Source organism: Urocitellus parryii, chromosome 3, assembly GCF_045843805.1.
Source record: "Urocitellus parryii isolate mUroPar1 chromosome 3, mUroPar1.hap1, whole genome shotgun sequence".
NCBI lineage: Eukaryota > Metazoa > Chordata > Mammalia > Rodentia > Sciuridae > Urocitellus > Urocitellus parryii.
The window spans coordinates 86,235,662-86,248,297 of NC_135533.1; the positions used below are offsets into that span (position 1 = coordinate 86,235,662).

At 44.0% G+C, this 12,636-nt stretch overlaps 1 protein-coding gene across 3 annotated transcripts in view; it reads left to right on the forward strand.

Moving 5' to 3' along the window:
- Nucleotides 1-12,636, forward strand: part of Creb5 (cAMP responsive element binding protein 5) — a 398,582-nt gene that overhangs the window by 248,300 nt on the left and 137,646 nt on the right. The gene's annotated exons all lie outside the window — the stretch shown is intronic.

A 12,636-nucleotide genomic window follows, 5' to 3' on the forward strand; every position in this document is an offset into this window, starting at 1 on the left:
CCACCATCCGCCACACTCACACCCCTCACCTGTTTTGCTTTCCCAAGTCAGCACAGGTCATCTTCAGGGGAGGAATGGATTGACTGACTGTTGAGTAAACTTTGGATTTACCTGAAACAATATAAGGACTTTCATAAACATCTATTATTTAGCTTTTAAATTTTAAAATTCATTATTTGTTTTTTGAAATTCAGAGTGGTGAATTTCTCAAATCTCTTCATTTATCTTACCCAGAGCATCCCGGGTCTCATACAATGCCTATTATCATGCTTTCCAAAAGGTCCTTTCCATTTTAACATCTGCCTCAGAATACCTGTTCTCACAGATGGAGAAGATTCTAGAAAAGGTCCACCCCTGTTGTCTACTCTCAGAAAGCAGCTCTGAGGACCTGGTGGGAAGCCCACATTCCCCAAACCTCCCTGGGACCATCTTAAAATGAGAAACAGCGTAGAAGTACTAAAATCACACACATTAATAAAGTTTATTGTTTGTGAAACATGCTTTACAATTTTCTTTTTCATCTTGCTCCTTAGCCATAGAAACCAAAGGTCTCCCATCCAATGCCCATGGGTGATTTTAATTTTATTGTTTTGCCAGGTCTTGGAGGTGGTAATGGATAAAGCAGAATCTTTGTTGACATGAAGTTTATCTCTTGCTAATAAAAACTGCATATCTTTATTTAGGTGTCAGAGCAGTGTTTTAACTTCCCCTAGGACAATGATGACACAGGAAAAAGGATCTTGGGAAGGAGAATCTAAAAGCTTTTGGCCCCACATAGAATGTTTTGTTTGTTTGTTTGTTTTGTTTTGTTGGTACCCGGGATTGAACTCAGGGGCACTCAACCACTGAGCCACATCCCCAGCCCTGTTTTGTATTTTATTTAGAGACAGGGTCTCACTGAGTTGCTTAGTGCCTTGCTTTTGCTGAGGCTGGTTTTGAACTCATGAGCCTCCTGCCTCAGCCTCCTCCTGAGCCACTGGAGATTACAGGTGTGTGCCACCATGCACAGCTGGGGTTTTTTTTGTTTTTAGTGAGCACCTTATCTTTTGCTGCTTGCAAATGAAATCTTCAATTTTTCTGCATAATAAGAGTTTCTTTCTGGAAGTGCAAGGAACTGAACATGAGACATCTTATCTTTTTCTGGGGCAGGTCAGAGCCACCTGATGATGGAATTGTTGGTTTCTAACAAATTCAGGCTTCTAGTTACTGGAGGTAACCGTGGTCCTGGCAACTGGCTCTCAGGACTCTCTCCTGGCCCCTTCCTGGTTCTTCTCCCACCTTACTGGCCAATTCTCCTCTGCCCACCTCTTACTGGAAGCATCCTGCATGACTCATCCTGAGACGCGCCCAGTTTATGGCGTTAAAGACAGTCCATCAGAATTGATTCCCAGTGGATGTCTCCAGCCCTGACCGCCCTGCTGAGCTCAGATGTTCCAACCCGTCTGCCTTCCTGATTTCTCCATCTGTATGTCTAATAGGCATCTCAAATTTAATATGCCTACAGCAAAACTCTTGGCCCTCCCAAATCATCTATAATTCTGGTCTTCTCCATCACCGTTATTCAAAACAACGTTTTCCCACTTGGTGATGTCAAAACACAGAGTCATCCTTGGTCCTTTCTCCTTGCTCCACAGAAATTCCTGTCTCCAATACTGCAGTCTAGCCCGGCTCTGTCCTCACCCACATCTTCTGCAACCAGCCTCATGTGGGCCTCCATAACTACTCCTTTAGGCTATTGCAAAATCAACTGTTCCTCAAACTTGAATGCTTCCTCTGTGACCATCCATTCTATACATGGCAGTTGATGCAATTTCCTTAAAATAAAAATCAGACCATGTCAGTCACTTCTTTTGACTTTCCAGTGGTGTGTCTCTGCAAGAAGCCTCTGTCTCTCCTGGTTGTCTTTCTCTTCCTTCCTTCCTTGGCCACCTTTCTTTCATTGCAGCAACACATCATACTCTTTCCGGCCCCCACTTTTCCAGGCTCTTCTCTCTGCATACCTTTTCCCTGTATCTACACTGGTGTCTTCTCCCTAGCACTTCTTAGGTAAAAATGTTCTCATTGGAGAAGATTTCCTGAGTCCTCAATCTAAAATCCTATGTTGTTCCCAGCACTCTCATGTTCTTCCTAGCAATCATCACTGAAATCTTTTATTATTTTTTTTGTTTATTCACTTACCTTCTCTTTTCACCCATTATAATTCTGACACCTTGCTTACTTTGTTTTCAGTTGTGTCTCTGAAACAGAACCAAGAGCTCAATGTCATCTTCCTGCCAAAATACTCCCTTTGCCATCTTCGAACCTGGTGTCCCACGGGCCAGTAAATGACTGTATAGCTTTGACTTTCCTTGGACTCTCAGCCTGTGTAATAAGGCAGATGTGTTTTTATTGGCTAAAATCTTTTGAGATGACTTGAAGCCAAATAAGAACAAAAAGGGTGTCAGGAAATAGAGAGAGAAGTAGTGAAAGGGGAGACCAGAGGATCTGGGTTTTGCTGAGGTTTGCCAGACACAGAGAGACATCAAAGACTATTAACAAATGTCTTTGTTAAAACCACAGAAATGTTGACCAATCAAGATGGAGGGGCCCCAGAGTGAGTTAAGGGCCTCTTAGGCTCAGAATCACCTAACCTTGCAAAATTGTGCTACCTTGAGCAACTGGGCCTTGTGGGCACTATTTCAGTTTGAAATAAAGCACTCGTATATACCCACTCACAGGATGACAATTCACATTTAAGACACAGAAGGCTCTAGGCTTGCCATAAGAAATCAACACCAAGGACATTTCCCCATCAATTGGAAAAGGTAATCATCTGCCAATTCTATATTTTTTATTTCTAAAAGTATTCAGAACTTTAAAAAGGATTACAGCCCCCAAACTGTTTCATTTAGAGATTTGAATAAAGATTAATCTCTCTTCATTCTCCAAGTCTTGGAGGTGTGCCTCTTCTGCCAATGCGAGGCTTCCCTGAAGAAAAGGATGGTGGGGAGCTTCGACAAGTGTCAGAATGGACTAGAAGGATGGGACCAACCAAAGAAATGCTGTAGGCTTTTGTCAGAACCATTGTCTTTCATGTGCATGGCATTTACTGCTTGGAACATTGCTACTCAGTGTTTTCTCTGAATGTTTTCTCTTCCATATCTACATATGGATTATTGAATAATAATTATTATTATTATTATTATTATCATTATTATTATTGCTGTTGCTGTTATTATTTTCCCAGACACTCAGCATCTATCAAGGTTTTGTTTGTTTTGGTAACTGGGATTGAACCTAGAGGCTCTTCACCACTGAGCCACCAGCCATTTTTCACATTTTATTTAGAGCCAAGGTCTCACTAAGTTGCTTAGGGCCTCTCTAAGTTGTTGAGGCTGGCTTTGAACTCTCAATCCTCCTGCCTCAGCCTCCCAAGCCAGTGGAATTATAGGCACTTGCCACCGTGCCAGGCTTACCAAGGTTTTCCACCATTTCTGCTCCCTATGCCTGTGGGTATGGTAACTATTTCAGTAGTTGTTTCTGTGTTTCTATGACAACATCAATATAACAAAGAATTGATCGGGCTGGGGATGTGGCTCAAGCGGTAGCGCGCTCGCCTGGCATGCGTGCGGCCCGGGTTCGATCCTCAGCACCACATACAAACAAAGATGTTGTGTCCGCCGAGAACTAAAAAAAAAAATAAATAAAAATAAATAAAAAACAAAGAATTGATCAAACATAAGGATCATTGCAATTCAGATTTAATTCCCACCTAGCCAGGGATGCAGCCTTGATGGTTCATGCATGGTGATCCTCACTCCCTTTTATCCATCTCTCTGGTTTTGGGGTGTGGATGGACTGGCATTTTCTCCTCTCAAGTACAATGGCACTTGACAAGGCTAATAGTTTAAAAATTTTGAGGAATGTTTTTAACTTCCTTGGGGGAGAATGATGGGTAAAAGACCCCAGAGAAGGGAGCCCTGCACAGGACTCTGATCCAGAACCATGGTCACACTGATGATCTACAGGTCCAGAAAATAACCCAGTTATGCCAAAGGTGTGTGTGTGTGTGTGTGTGTGTGTGTGTGTGTGTGTGGACTGCCCCACAGCAGACTCCCCAGGCACACTAATATTCCTCCCTGCCCCTCCCCACATCAGCCTCCCTGTGATTATCATATTAGGAGATGAGGGACATTGCAAAATAAACATCTGGAGACTTTGATAGTAAACAGAAGAGAAGTGCCTTGCAGAACTAGCCACAGATCAGGAAACTCTAATCTTATCAGGGTCCTGGAGACCACAATTCCATAAACCACATAGGTGGGTGTTATGTTACTGTGAACATGCGTGTTTTCTTTCCAGCCACAGTAGGCATCCTGTTTTGGAAAAACCTCTGTAGCCAATTTTTAAAGGATCATTCATTTTAGGATAGATCACTATATATTTCCTTAAGAAATAGGAGGTGAAGGACAATCATAGCTCCTTTAACATCTAAATAGCAGGGGAAATACACATTTTTATGTATTTATCTTCTGTTATTCACTTCAAGTTATTTAGAAAATTTCCGTGTGTGTATGTGTGTGTGTGTGTGTGTGTGTGTGTGTGTGTGTTGATAAGGATAAAATCCAGGGCCTAATGGGTGTTAGACAAGTATTCTATTGCTGAGTGACATCCCCAACCCCTATTTATAAAATGTCTTTGACCATCAGTGACCACCTAGAATTCAATCTTCCTTAGTGTGATGTACAGATCATTAAATCAGGTATCAAAATCCCTGTGGGGTTTTGCTTAAAATTACACATCTTTGGGGCCCACTTTTACTATAAAATCTATGAGAAAATACCTGGAAACTTGTATTTTAATCTGTTCCCCAGAGATTCTTAGGCATACCAAATCTGAGAACCACTGAGCTAGAAGAAAGGTCTATCTATATCTCCTGGTCAGTGTTCCAGGCTGGGGGATCAGTCTTCAAGGTATTGAGATCGATTTGTGCTCTTCTTTACCTGTGAAAGAGCTTATCTAGAAACTTAAGGCAATGACAATGTGGTTTTTGTCTGTTTTCATGCTGGGGACTCCATGCTAAATGGGATCTCTACCACTGAACCACACCCTAGCTCACTCTGGGAGGTAATAAACCTGGAGTCCCAGGCTTATGCTTTCATTAGATTCTCAGGGATGTTTGTTGCTCAAGAAACCTATGTTCTAATACCAGCTTAAGAGCGTGCTTTCTGGTTTTCATGGGCACTAAAAGAAAGGAATTAGAGCCAGCACAATGATAATGCCTGAGTTCCCAGCTACTCCGAAAGGGAGACTTTGGCGGGAAGATCTTGTGAGGCCAGAAGTTCAAGGCCAGTCTGGGCAATATGTTGGGAGTCCATCTCAGAAAACAACAAAAGGAAGGGCATTAGGGCACTGAAATGACCCAGACTGTGCTCAAATGTCACTTTCCTTCCTATTTCTGTTAATGTCAGAGGAATTCCCCATTCATTGTAATGCATGAGACATTTAAACTCTTTTACTCCCAAACTTAAGGAAACCCCTTGAACATCATGATAACCCTTTCCCTCTCATGGAAATGGAGAGTACAAAACTAAATTGTTTATAAATCACACAGTACTACACTTCTAGAAAGACAGAAACATACTAGTGTAGACGAAAGAGTCATTAAGATCGTTTTCTTAAAGTTTTTAGAAGCGAATTTCAGCGTAAGGCAGGATTAACTGCACCTTTCGGTCCAGGATTCTGGTGTAAATACAGAAACCACAGTCATGTACGGGCCTGAGAGGGACAGTAGAATGTGGAAGTGGGTTTGGAAACCAAAATATTATGTCAGCAGTTTTCTCTTTCATTTATTCTCCCTTATCAAAACCAACTTTTTAACTCAGGGGCCCCCCGGTTAATAAAAACATAGATAATTTCATTTGGAAAGCCCAAGAGCTTCATGTTTAGGGTTAAAAAAAAAAAATCCCATTCCCTCCAGGCAAACATGTTGGAGGGCTAATTCTCCTTGCAGAGACCCTTTTAATGAATCAGTGCTGGTGGACTTCCCTTCTTGGTGTAAGGGAAGGTCAGTTATTAAATACGCAGAGCCCTGCCGCTAGAAACCACGTGAAAAGAAATGAAACCACAAACACAATTCCACAGTTGAAGCCTTCCCTTTCATTTCTAATACCACCAAAACCCTCTTCAAACTCATTCTTACGTTTGTAGATTTTTTTCCATGTAAAAAAAAAATACCCAACAATGAAAACAGGGAGCAGAGTTTATTTGAAGGACTATCATTCAGATCAGTCATACAGTGTACAACAGGATTACGTGGGTTATATGCAAATACTCTGCCATTTTATAAAAAGGACTTACTTGAGCATCCTTGGAGTTTGGTATCCACAGGGGTCCTGGAACCAATCCTTTACTGCTACCAAGTGACCACGATAATCTTTCTGGGAAAGCCTTTATGTGCAATTGCAAAATATTTGGGGGAACTGGGAGAGATTTTTCAGAAAGAAGACACCCAAGTGCTTTGAATTGATAATGTGCAAAGGGGTAACATTTTTCCACTGATTTTGAAAGTCCTCATGGACTGCTTTTCCAGAAAAAGAAAAAAGTGTTTAGCAAATGACAGGTTCTGAAAGCCACACATTTGCGTCCACATAAAAGGGAGAGATTCATCAAGAAAAGGGGAGCTTCAGATACAGCAGTGTAGGGTACTTGGAGAACTTCAGGCATTAAGTTTGCAGAGCTGGTTCAGAGTGTGGCCTCGGTGAGATTTTCAGGAGTGGAAGGGAGGTGGCCAAGCCAGGTGAGGTCAGCTTCTTGCCTGAGCTAAGCAACCCTCTACATTTCTCACATATTTCCCTCCAGTGCTGGGGATTGAACCCAGGCCTTGTGCTTGCTAAACAAGAGCTCTACCACTGAGCTACACCCACATCCCTGCATTTTTACTATTGGATGTTATTCCATAAAAGCTTCCATTCCTCTCTGCCTCTATTTCAACCTCGTCTCTTGGAAAATCTCTGATCACAATCATGATGTTTAGTGGATCCCCTCTATATATTCCCATCCTGCCTACCCTGCCTATTTCATTGGTTGCTTCTGGACACACAGTTTAACCAGGTCATGAGTTATGCCTGGATCATCAAAGGAGCTAGTAGTACATTGGTACCAAATAGTGAGGTGAGGTTTTGTGATCACATCCCTGATTTCACATCAGACAACTTTCATTCAAACCTCAGCTCATAATAACTAAGGATCATATCATATGTTTATCTTATGAAACAAAGAAAAGATGCCATTTTTCATATGTCCTCACAGTCAGGACAGAAAAGGCCATAATTTTGATGTTCTTCACAAACAACAAATACAGTGGGAAAAAATAGAATGGAAATCTAAAAGATATGCAATTGAGAACAAAGAAAGGTTGATGAAAGATAACGTTTCCAAGAACTCCAGATCTGAAGGGCATGGCTTCTTCCCTCAACGGGCTCAGAGTGGAACCTACTATGACGTTATGGAGCCCACCAGAGCTCCTGCATACCTGGAGCAAATGAGTCCTCACCAACCAGGACCTGGACAAGGAATTGCCAATGAGGCCCCTACAGCCCGACAGTCAAGGGGAAGCTCACTCCTCCACTCTCAGGGCTGGACAGTGGCCACCCTGCTGCAGAGTGAGTGCTTGCTTAGCGGTGCATGGTCGGTACCTTCCTTGCTGTCACCCAGACTGACACAGTCACTGTATTTGGTCCAAGTGGGAAGTGGGCATTTGTTAGATTACTTCCCTTAACCAGGTGCCCCACCAAGCCTGCCTTAGAGACCTTCTTCTTGCTTCATCAGCTGCCCACCTCTCCCAGGCAGGAGTGCTCTGAGCCAGTCCTGATCAACTCCTATGCCCTGCCTTGGCTCTGCTCAACACTTAAACATGAATTCAGTGCAGTGACAGCATCAGCAGGCTTTGACCCTGCATAACATGCTGCCTGCAAAAGTTTTTTTTTTATTTTTTTTTATTTTTTAGTTTTTCCTGAAGTCCCAACCCTGAATCATAGGGACTCTGAATAGGACCCACACCTCCATTTGTTCAGGCATGAGAAGGTCCTGGGGGTAGTCTCCCTTTCCTTAGGATGCCTCAGTAACCATGTGAGTAGCACCCTCTCCTGTCCCTCTCACCTCAAGTTTCAGTTCCCCTGGATGCTTCATGGAAGACACTGGTGACAGTAGTTTAGTGTCAGCTGCTCTGAGGCAAACCTTGGGGAGCTCCTTCTGGCATCCTTACCATGTAGATACAGGAAAATGGGAGTAAGAAGTAATTAAAGCCTCTGAGAGGAAAAGGGACAGTGCAGCGGTGGAAAAGGCCACTCAGTAGCTCAGAGTTCTGGAGTTTTAGATTCTAAGTCTTCTAGATTCCAGATCTTAAGAAATGGAAAGTGTGAGCAGGAATGCAAAAGGGAACAAGAACTTCCAGGAGGAACAATCTCCAGAAGAGGCTGAGGAGCCTTGCTGTCATCAGTCCAGTGTCAGTCACATTTCTTGAGGACCTACTGCGTGTGAGCCAGGTGCTTGCTCAGTTTGAGGTTCTGAAGATGAATAAGCCTAGTTTCAGCCCCAAAGAAGTCATGGCTGCAGGGAAGACAAGCACTAGAATTGGTGCTTTCTATAACTGGCTTGTTGCTGGCACTCAATCTGGTCCAGGATGCCCAAAATGGGCACTTCTACCCAGCCTGGGGGTCCAGCGAGAAGATCGTGAAAAGGATAATACCTGGACTGAAGAGTATATTCATTCATTCATTTCTCTTTGTTTATTTGACGGATGTTCAGCAAGTATCAGGACCTTTCAGATGCTGTGATAGATACAATGACATACACATTGTAAGGATAGAATAGAAATCAGAAGAAAACAAAGCAGCTATGAGTAGGCAGAATCAGTGATGATATTTGAGAGCTAATCAAAAGGCTGTCATGACCTTCCAATACCTATTCCTGAGGCTCTCCTGGATGCTTCCATCATTAGAGATTCTTTCCTTGTCTGAGACCCATTCAGTCTTGCCTCTCTGGTGCATTACAAATACCTTTTGACACAGGAAAGGCCAGCAAGTTGCCTGAGGGTACTTGGTGCAAGGTTGGGCTGTTGGATATGCAGTAAGTATAAGAGAAGAATAACCAAGGACAGATGCCTCTCTTACTCTCTCCCTGGACATGCCTGGAGCTGGCTTTTGCAGGCCCAGTGATCTAAGCCAGCTAATCCTGCTTGCACAGGGCCTAGGATGCATGCTGCAGACAGCCCCTCAGCCCCTGTCCACTGTGAAAACATGGGACACCCAAGTCGAAGGGAATGTTGAATGACACCATGTGGGTGTGCAGTGGTCTGTGACCGGAAGGTTCGCTGGAAGCAATTTGCAAAGGAGGCCTTCGCAAACCACCTGGATGCTTATTGTAAATTAAAAAAGGAAGAGATGCCACTTTTTTTTTCTGAATAATTTTTAATACTAGGTTTATGGCTGGGTACATGTGATAGTCATTATAGCTTATTTAACTCTGAAATTATCTGGCCCCTCAAACTCCCCTGGGACTGTAGGAATCATGGGTTAAATTTTAAAAACACTGTCAGAGAAAAGATGATATGCCTTTCCTTGAGGAAAATAAATGCAAAGCTAAAAATAAAAAATCCAAAAAAACAAAAACCCCAGCCCTCCCTAGGAAGGGTCGTTATTGTGTCCTCTGTTGGCTGTGTCCCTAAGGTGTTCAGAAATTCACCCCCGGCACATGGAGTTTACTTTTATCTGCTCTTGCGCTTTTCAGTCTCTGCAATTGCAGTTGTGCCTTTTCTGTCGTGTTGTTTTGGAGAGAGTCCAAAAGCATTTTGAACTCCGAGCTCAGATCTCAGAGGTTTCCACCTCTTTGGAGCCGAACGTGTCATCGGGAGCTGGGAGTCCATGAGTGAGTTACATGGAACAGCTGCGCGGTACCCGCCACCCTCTCCCCAAGGATGACAGCTCTGCAGAGGAGGGTGTTGTAAGCATTCCTGAGCCAGCCAGCTAATCCGGAGGCCCAGCCTGTGGCCAGGGGCTCCTTCTCCAAAAGCTCCCACTAGGATCTAGCATCTTAGGGACTCCTCTCTGCAAAGCACCCCTTCTTCAGGGGAGCAGCTTGCATGAGGAAGGGTGGGGAGGAGGAGGAGGGTGGACAAGACCACCCGAGGGCCATATGGGCAAAAAAGGAAGCGCTTGAGTCGGAGGGGAATTTCCTTTGGGGAACAGGATATTCCCTATCATTAGCTGCTCACAGGAAGGAAAATGGGGAAAGCAGGGTTTCTTTTCAAGTGAGGAGACACCTAACAGCCAGTGATAATGCTTGATTTGGAATTTGGCAGGAGGGGATCTGACTTTCCAACCAACAGTTCCATGAAGTGAAAATGGAGCCGTTCAGACCCCTTTCAACTCTGAAGTCGATTTCAATTCTGGCCAGCACTCTGCTGAAGTTTTACCAGTCTGTCAATGCGCTGTCATCAGTCCACAGTGTCAGTCGCATTTCTTGAGGACTTGGTGGCTTAATGGCATCATTCTCCTCAGATACAGTCAGGCATCTCCTGGTCCTTGGAGTCTGGGCTCCAGAACACCAGACCCACTGCTCAGCGGCATGTGGGTCCCCCGTGCAGCTCTAGGTCCCTTCCTCCTCATGACCCTGATGTTCATGGGCCTCATCAGAGGGCTGTGCCTGGCTTCAGCCAAAGCTACCATCCTTGCTGCTTTCCAGGGAAGGCCCAGGACAGCTGCCTCTGTATCATCTTTACTCTAGCACCAGATCCCTTTTGCACAGGATCCACCTCACCTAAAAAACCTCAGGGGTCTTTTATCTGGCTACTTCACCCAGTCCTTGTGATATTGTATAAGAAAAGTCTTAGAGGGAGCATTTTCCCCATTGAGTTCGAAGGAAGATAGAAATCTGGAAACTTCTACACATATCCATTTTGGTATATCTATAATAATAACATAAAGAAACATTTAAAAATATGAAAACTAAGGTGAAGGGAGGAAATTGTGGTGGGGTGGGGGAGTGAAACAGGGAGAATAAAAGTCCTCATTGCCACCCAACATGGTTCATAGCTTTTTTAAAACCAGAAAGTCGTTTATGTAAAATCTTGTCAACCTGCCTTGAAGTGTAAAGGCTTGTAGAAGCTATTGAAAATTTTGTTTTATTTATTCCCTGCAGCAGAAGAAAAATCAATGGCTGCTTGGCGAGTCAGACGTAAATGAGTTATACAGGCCACTGACATGGTGGACCAAACTTTATAACAACCACATTCGCTGCTGTCAGGCCACAGGCTTCAGTGGCGCCAGCTGTAATTATGGCTGATCACCTCTAATTCAGAGCTGCCTGCCTTGATAAAGGTGTCACTGGGAGCCACTGTGGCATCAGCATCAATTGAGGATGTCATGCCAGAGGGCAGTCTGCAGGAGAAAGCTCTTCCCGCCACAGCCCCCAGGGGTCATGCAGAGGGTTGGACAAATCTTGCTTTTTAACCCTTCATCCTGAGTACAGAGATGGTCCCGGAAGCTGATTTAAATTCCAAGGGATTCACAGGAACAACCCTGAGCCCCAACAGCAGATAGGTTTAATAAGCCGGGATTTCTCCAAAACCAGAGTTGGGAAGGCAAGATCCACTCTCCTCTGCAATGTGCATAGAGGCAAACCTTTGTATCACTTACCTGATTCCCTGACCACAAAAGCGATTAGGGGCAACAGATTGTAGAAAAGCTGTGATCATGTTTGAGGGGGAGAAAAAAAAATTGCAGCTTAATGCCTTTCTTCTGCTTTTGTGGTTTAAAAAAAAAAAGAAAAGAAAGAAATTCTCGTGAATTTCCCTTTTTCAAAGTTTTTTTTTTTTTTTTTCTTTTTGAAAGAGGCATGAAGGGCAAGGGGAAATAGAAAGCTGAGTGGAGATGGGTTAAAAAGCCTTGCTAACAAAGCCGCTAAGTGTCCCAACCAGGTCTAGGAAGTGTGAAGCAATTAAACGGGCTTCACTGACATTTGTGAAGGATAAGGTTTGACTCCCCTCTGCCTCCCCAGGCTGGTTTTCCAACCTCTGTAATTAAAAAAGAGACACACATACTATTTGTTCTCCCTGTACCCTCTCTAGACTCACGGACAGCCCCACCCGCCCCCGCGCACTCCTGCAGCAAGAAAAAGGATGGCCTGTCTCATTTGGAAGAGGGACTTGTTTGGATCCCCTGCTTGGACAGTTCACCTGATAGCAGCCCACTGGTCTCAAAAAGGCAGGGAGGTATTTTGTAGCTAGGGTCCTTTTGCTTTAACCCATCAGAGGGCAGCCAGCATAGGCCAGTGCAGAAATGGCTGTGATTTTCACAGTCCTTGATGGCTCCAGACACAGGCACGTGTTTGGAGCAGAAGTGGTTTTGCCCTATGCTGACAGGGAGGTCAGATGCAAAGGAGTCTCTGGAGGGGAGATGGTTGGCATTCGGCAACAGAAAATCCCATCCGGATCCAGGAAAAAAAAAGGGCCCTGGCCATGGAAACCTTGTCACCTGGTCTTTTCATTCTAGGTTCTTCCAACCTGCGCTCCCTCCCTGCTTCTCCATCCCTACATGCTTCTTCCTTGTTATTTCCCCTTTTGCAAAAGCAGGGGCACTTAAAAAAATTAACTTTTCA